Below are 7,296 nucleotides of genomic sequence, written 5' to 3'. Positions count from 1 at the left end.
ACAAGCTCCTCCCATGTCTCATTAGTTAGAATTGTAGCCTGTGCCCATTCCTAATCAGTCACCAGGGTCAGCAGATAGGAACCCAGTTTCCTTGAAGCACAAGGTAGCTCTATGCTTTAACCAGTCAGCACTAGCTTTCTATTAGCCCAAGAGAAGCCACTCAGCAGTGTGTTCCACTTATTATCTCCTATACCAAACACACAGTTCCATTTCATGAGATGACCTCCTTGTACCTGTTTCTTTCAACTACAAATATCAGCTAACATTCAGATCATCATTAGCAAGTTAAGGAAGTGGTCTTCAATAGGTATCATTAGAGAACAATTGAGAGCTGAGTAGGTACACACATGCAACATTAGATAGATCCCTTAAAGTTCCCATTGTTTTCCCATACTTTGTGGGGCTCCCAAGACTTACATAGGTGCATACATACACACACTTCACAGAAACAAACTCCAAGGAATGATCTTTCACCCTGCTGCTAACCACTGGGATTCTCAGTTCATTTCCTGCCTTCAAGGGCCTCTGAAGTACTGTTGCAGTCAATCTGTTGTTTGCAGGGACTTCCTCCAGCTGACACAGAAGGTTTTCTAGAACAGTGGTTCTTAAAAGTCCTTGTGCATCACAGAATCACCTGAAGGTCTCCTTAGAACAGAAAATTGCAGGGTGGGCTCTACTATTACTGAAAGTGAAAGCTCAGTCCTTGTCCCTGATGCCAATTCATGCTAATGTAAAAATGAGTACACAGTTTTAAGAAAATGTAAAAAGAAGGTTTATTGCTTTGCTAGCAAAAGAAGAAACACTGGGGACTCCAGTCCCAGAGGCTGTGGTTCTGCCTAGTAAGGAAAACAGAGGGCTTTTAAAGAAGCTATTCAAAGGCTATATTTGTGCCCAGGCAGGGGGTCCCAGGTGAGCTCTGATGGTGTGTTGAAATTCACTTGTTAATTGGGAGATAGTCACTTCCTAGTTCTTCTGGTAACATCTCCTGCCTTTGGAGAACAGATAACTCAAGGTAATCTTGTTCTGTGCCTCCAGGCTAGAGAGGGAGAGAGGGAGAAGAGGAAAAGGAAAAAAGAAAAACATGTTCTTTTAAAAATAAGCAGCAAGGGTTATATTCAAAAAATAAAATGGACCACAGTTACACTACCTCCACAATTTCTAATCCACTGGGTCTGGGTGGAGCAGATAATGTGATTTTTCACAGATTTCCAGGGGATAATCATGCTATTGGCCCAGGGGGAATGCACTTACAATCACTACCAGAAGGCAAGGGGTTCAAACCTTTATCCCAACTGGCAGCTCAGCATCTAAGGAGGCCACGCATGCACCTTCTCTCAGGAAAATCTACTTCCTCCTCACTTGCAATCACCACTCCTCCACATAGCAGGGGCTGGCAGGCCTAACTCAGAGAAGCAGAGGCCTCCTTTCTCTAGGAATGTTGGAGGGTGGAAACTTGGCTTCCTGCCAGGAGAGAAAGGCAAAAGGCCTTCAACCTTTGGTGACAGAACCTAACTAGGCAAATGGCACAGGATCCCTTGCATTTTCACTCCATTTGCTTTCACACTTTTAAAATGAACTGATAGCAGTCCGGAGGCTACTCAGGTTTCTTTAAGATAATCCTTGTGGAAGGGACCCTGCCCAATGCAAAGCTCTTCAGATTTACAGTCTTAATCACAATAAGGGGGACTAAACCAGGTCTGGGTTAGGGCCCTTCTAAAAGGGGCTCAGCACAGGGAACTTTCTGGGCTTTTTCACCTCTAAAGCAGGAGCCCTTTTTTTCTGGAACTTGTGCACACCCACCCTCAACCTCAGCTCCAGAAGGACTACCTGACCTGGGCATGCGCGTGTATGTGTGGTTTTCTAGTGAAAAACATAACTGCCTTTCCCCGGTTCCTTCCATCGTCAACTCCGGGATCCTTATCCCACGGGAGAGCCGGGGAACCCGGAGGTGCTGAGGCAGGGAGGAAGCCGGTGCTTCCCGTCAAGTGCCAGCGCCGCCCTGGCAGAGCCCCGGGGGGACACCGAGTTTTCGCAGCACCTCGAGGACGCGGCGCAGGCCGCTTGGCAGAGTGTCCCAGGGAGAGCTTTGGCCGCCCCTCCAGCGGGTCTCCGCCAGGCCCTGGGGGCTGCGCCGGCTCCTCCACACATTATTCAGAATCGCGCGTCAGCCTTGGCTAGGGCGCCTGGCGCGAGCGCTCCGGGCTTTGGCCGTCTCGGCCCGGTCTGAACCCTACGGGCCGCGGGCCAGGGCGGGCCCGAGAGCCGCGCGCCAGGACCTTGTCCCGACGCCTCCCGCACCAAGTTCCTCCTGCCGGGCCTGTTGTCCCCGCTTGCAAAGCAAGGACTGCACTTTGGGGCTCGCGGCTTGGTCTGCGCCCGGGGCTCCCTGCGCTCGGTCTTGGGCTCGCAGCACCCGGCTCTCGACCCGGCAGCGTCGAGCCCCAGGAGCTGCCACTCCTAAGCTGTGGCACCCCATCGTCCATCGGCGCCGAGCGGGAGTGGGAAACAGGCGGGAGCGGAGGACGCGCTCTGCACAGGGCGGCCGCCCTCACGTCTCCTCACAGCGAGATTTCGGGTGGAGAGCACCCCTCGGGGATCCAGCTGGGCGGTGTTCCAGATGTGTGCAGCTGTGCAGCGCGAGACTTTCCCCAGGTTCTGGGAGGGGACCGGCGCAAAAGTAGTCGCTTCTGCTCCCTCTCTGTGTGAGTCAAGTGGGGAAGATTTGCCTTGTAGGACTTGCACCTTGCACCTATTTCACCTGAGCACAGAGGGTGTGAAACTTTTTTTTTTTGGCTGGGGGCGGTGGGGAGTAAAAGGGACTTTGGATGAAGAACTGAGGGCTCCGTAGTTGAGGTTTGAATCTTAGTTCCACCATTTACCAGCTGCCCAGCCTTCACAAATCCACTCCCCCTCTCTTTTTTTTTTTTCTGGGTTATAAATAACTATAGCTACCACTTGAGTGCCTATTATTTTCCATGTTCTTTACATGCATTATTTTTGTCTTCCCAAAGATTTTGCAGGCTAGGTGTTATTATCCACATTCTGCGGATGGAAAAGTGGGATCCCATCCAAGGAAAATGACTTGCCAAGTTTGTACCACTGGTAAGTGGGGACAATGACTTGATCCTTTCTCTATCTCCAGAGACAGTACTGTCTCTGAAAGTGAGACTGATACCATACAAAGAATTTTTAAAATGTGAAAGGGTGATGAAGATTTCTCTTCTGACCTGTCCTAGGGCCAGGTGAAGTCCAGGTATTTTACTAGCATGACCATACCTCCTCCCAACCTCCACAGCAACACTTGCTTGGGTGGGTCAGGGTACAAGGGGATGGGGCTTAGACTCACATTCCTGACAGTCAGCCTTACCTACCTCCCCAACTTGGAACCAAAGGGTTCACCTCCCTCTTTCCCATTCTCATTTACACCCACATCACCACATTCCTCTGTTTTCTTTAGAAGGATGTGGTTCACTGTTGTGGAACTTCCCTCCCCCACCAGTTGGTCAAGTAGATTTTCTCTTCTATTCAGAATGGGAAAAAGGTGGTCAAGGAGGTCTACATGAGGATTTTGGATCCCCACACTCTGGTCTTGAGAGTCCAACAGTGACTTAATTTCTCATCTGTGTCTAGAATCTACTTTGCAGATAAAATATTGGAATGCTGAGGAGGCCGTGGTGTCAGAGAAATTTGGGTGCTAGTCTTTTATAAAATGAAATCTGTTAATAATAATACCACCAGTCTTGCCTGAACCCACAAGAATTGTGGTAAGACTCAAAATGGATAATGGCCAAACATGTGCTTTTTGAGACGTGTGAAGAGCCTTGCAAATATAAGATCCATTCATTCAAGGAACTCGGTCGAGACAGCAAATATAAAGGTAAATGCTATCTTGGAATCTTCCAGACCATCAGGGCAAATAAACATGGACATATGGAGAAAGGGGAACCCTAGTGCACCATTGGTGAGAATGTAAACTAGAGCTAGTATAGAGAACAATATGGAGATGTTTCATACTAGAAATAGATGGAATTATTCCACTACTGGGTAATTATCCAAAGGAAATGAAATCCATATGTCAAACAGACATCAGAAATCCCATGATTATTTCAGCTTATTCACAATAGCCAAGATATGGAATCAACCTAGGTGTCCATCAGCAGATGAATGGATTTAAAAATGTGGTATATATACAGAGTAAAATACTATTCAGCCACAAAAAGAATGAAATCTGTCATTTGCAGCAACATGGAAGGAACTGGAGGACATTATGTTAAGTGAAATAAGTCAGGCACAGAAAGAAAAGTACTACCTAATTTCACTTTATTTTTTACAAAGTTGATCTCAAAGAATTATAGTAGAAAAGTAGTTACCAGAGGCTGGGAAGGGTGGAGGTGGGTAAAAGAAATGGAGAGGGCTAATGGATACAAAGGTACAGTTTTTTAAACTTCTAATGTTCTGCAGCACAGTAGGGAAACTGTGATTGACAGCCATCAATTGTATATTTCAAAAAAGCTAGGACAGAGAATGTTCCCAACACAAAGAAATGATAAATGTTTGAGATAACAGATATTCCAGTTACCACAATCTAATTACTACATGTATTCTAATACCATGCTGTACCCCATAAATATATGCAATTATTATGTCAATTAGAAATAAAAAATTTTAAATGACTATACAAATAGTTAAAATATAAGATGCATCACATGCAAATACTGTACAAATATATCCCCTTTATGTAAACTTACACTTTTTTTGGAATAACAAAGAATATGGGCATCTGGTTGTATTTAACATTCCTACTCTTATAAGTACTCCTTTTTTCAACAGGAGCTCTTCAGTTAGTCTCCTTTTTTCCACTTGTGTGGGTTTATGGCAGGGGAGTGTGTGTGTGTGTGTGTGTGTGTGTGTATGTGTGTGTGTGTATTAGTTCCCTATTGCTGCTGCAACTACTTACTGCAAACTTAGTAGTTTAGAACAATACAATTTTATTATCTTGCATCAAAAGTCCAACCTCTGTCAGACTTGGCTAAAGTCAAGGTATTAGCAGGAAGAGTATCCAAAATGAGGCTCCAGGGGGATTTTTCCTGGCCTCTTCCAGGTGTTAGAGGCTGTTGCATTCCTTGGCCTGTGCCCTTTTCCATCTTTGAAGCTGGTGGTGCATTACCAGTTGAGTCTTACACACACTGAATCACTGTGCCTCTGCTTCTGTCAGCACATCTTCTGTCCCAACACTGACTCTGATGCTCCTTATAAGGACTCTTATGATTGTATCAGGCCCATGTGGATAATCCAGAATAATCTCCCCATTTTGAGATTTTTTTAATGTTCTCATCCCCATAAAGTTCCTTTTGCCTGATAAGTAACATTCTCAGGTTCCAGGGATTAGGACTTGGACATCTTTGTGGGGGAGGAGCATTAAAAAAAATTCTAGGGCTTCAAACCAAAATAGTTTTATGTATATACACATATGTTTTTTCTACTCTCCCTCTTCTTCAAATAAGAAGTCATAAAGCAGCTTTATAAAGGTAACAAATCATGAAATAAAACTACTTAGAGCCTCACTATATCCATTAAAAATCAGATCCTTTGCTATCAGGGAAGAAAAAAACAAAGGATAACAACACAGGCCCCACATAAAAGGTAAGGAGAAGGGCTTGGTAGGCTGGAAAGTCATAATACTGTATGTGCTTCACTGGGAATGCTGGCTACAGCCCTTGGAAATGATTAGCTGTTAACAATTGTTCACAGCTCTTCAGTTGCTCTAATCTACAATTCTTTGTGTAGACTTCAAAACATTTTTTTAAATCAATAAACTATATTTTGTAGAGCAGTTTTAGGTTCACAGCAAAATTGAACAAAAAGTACAAAGTGTTTCTATATACCCAGTCCCCACGCCCACACCCTCCTCCACTTGAAACATTTTTTAAGGCAGTAATAGAATTCTTGGCTCCTTTTCTTTTCCAAAAGTAAAGCTAGTTAAAAAATAAAAGTGATACTGCTCTGGTTGAAGTGGGTACACACAGCCCCTCAACCTCTGTCAAATCCCAGCACAAGATTTGAAACCTGTTCTTAAGTTACTTCTCTTAGTTAAATGAAGAGAACACTTTACCCTCTGCACTACAGAAGTAGGGAGACTATCATGTTGGAAATTCCTCTCCAGTCTTAAGAGACAAAACTTATAATATTCTGCCAAGAACTGGAAGGATAGGCTTTCTCGCTGAGACTTGGTTTCCCCACTTCTGTCACATAGCATAGGAATCTTCATGCTGGAATCTGCTGTTTTAGTTACCAGAGTGACAGGGCCAGTGGGCAGCACCTGAATATTACAGCAATGCGGGCGTGCATGGCATAGCTCTGATTCGTTCATTGTATACTTACGGAGTCCCTATCATGGCCTGGATTTACATGCTGGGGACATAATATTAACTAGGACTTACTGTGGGCCTTTTGCAGTCTGGTGGGTGGTGGTGTAGAGAAGTGAATAGCAGGCGACCCTGAAATAACGTTGGATAGGATTCAACGAGCTAGATAGAGAAAGACTGAAAGATTTCCAGAGGGAATGGTCTCTAAGCAAACTCCCCGTCAGCGGGAGATTGGGACCGGGGAGCCAAATGTGCAAGGCCACAAGATGGTGAAGAAATGGAATAGAACCGGGTATTTTGGAAAATAAGCAGGGGCAGATGATGATGGAAGGCCTTGAGGCTGTATAAGTGTGTAAGTCTGGGCAGCCACTACAGAGTCCTAAGCAGAGGACTGAGGTGGTCTGATTTGCTTTTCATTAGCGAACTCCAAGACTTTGGCCAATGTGCTTCCCAGTTTTCTCTTCCATGTGCCTCGCGGATCCCTGTGGCGCTTCCCTGCTGTGGTTCTGCAACTCTTTAAGCAGTGAAAAACACGCAGTTTGCAGGCCTATCAGTGAGGCTCACATGCAAAGTGGAGGTCCCATGCTTGGGTCCTCTGGGGCAGTGCAAATTCTGCAGTCAAAGACGAAAGCGACCGTGCTCAAGCTGGATGGACGGAGAGTGGGCCAGAGGAGGGGCTTTGGCCGGGCGGCGAGAGGCCAGTGCGCTTGGGAGACTAAGGCAAGGTGGCAGCCGGTCCGAAGCCTCCGGGTCAGCCGGGCGATTCTTTCCAAATCCTCGGTCATCACCGCAGCTCACTGCCTCTTATCGCGTCTCTGGGGCCTCAGAGGAAGGCTGCCCGGCCCGGACGCCTGAAATCCGCCCATTGTTCCCTCCCCGGGCCCCAGAACCACAGCTCGGGGCGGGCGGCAGACAGCAACCCCGGCAGCCG

The 7,296-nt window shown here is 46.2% G+C and overlaps 1 long non-coding RNA gene across 1 annotated transcript in view; it reads left to right on the top strand.

The window, feature by feature from the left end:
- Positions 1-1,927: 1,927 nt before the first annotated feature.
- The window catches only part of LOC125618498, an 18,301-nt gene continuing 12,932 nt past the window's right edge, over positions 1,928-7,296 (top strand). Inside the window, exons 1-2 of the long non-coding RNA XR_007349813.1 lie at positions 1,928-2,702; positions 3,012-3,102. This is a non-coding gene — a long non-coding RNA (uncharacterized LOC125618498). The remainder of the gene's footprint in view (positions 2,703-3,011; positions 3,103-7,296) is intronic.

Source organism: Marmota marmota, unplaced genomic scaffold (assembly GCF_001458135.2).
Source record: "Marmota marmota marmota unplaced genomic scaffold, marMar, whole genome shotgun sequence".
Taxonomy (NCBI): Eukaryota; Metazoa; Chordata; class Mammalia; order Rodentia; family Sciuridae; genus Marmota; species Marmota marmota.
Note: the sequence above shows the minus strand (reverse complement) of the source record. Positions and strands in the feature narration are given on the sequence as shown.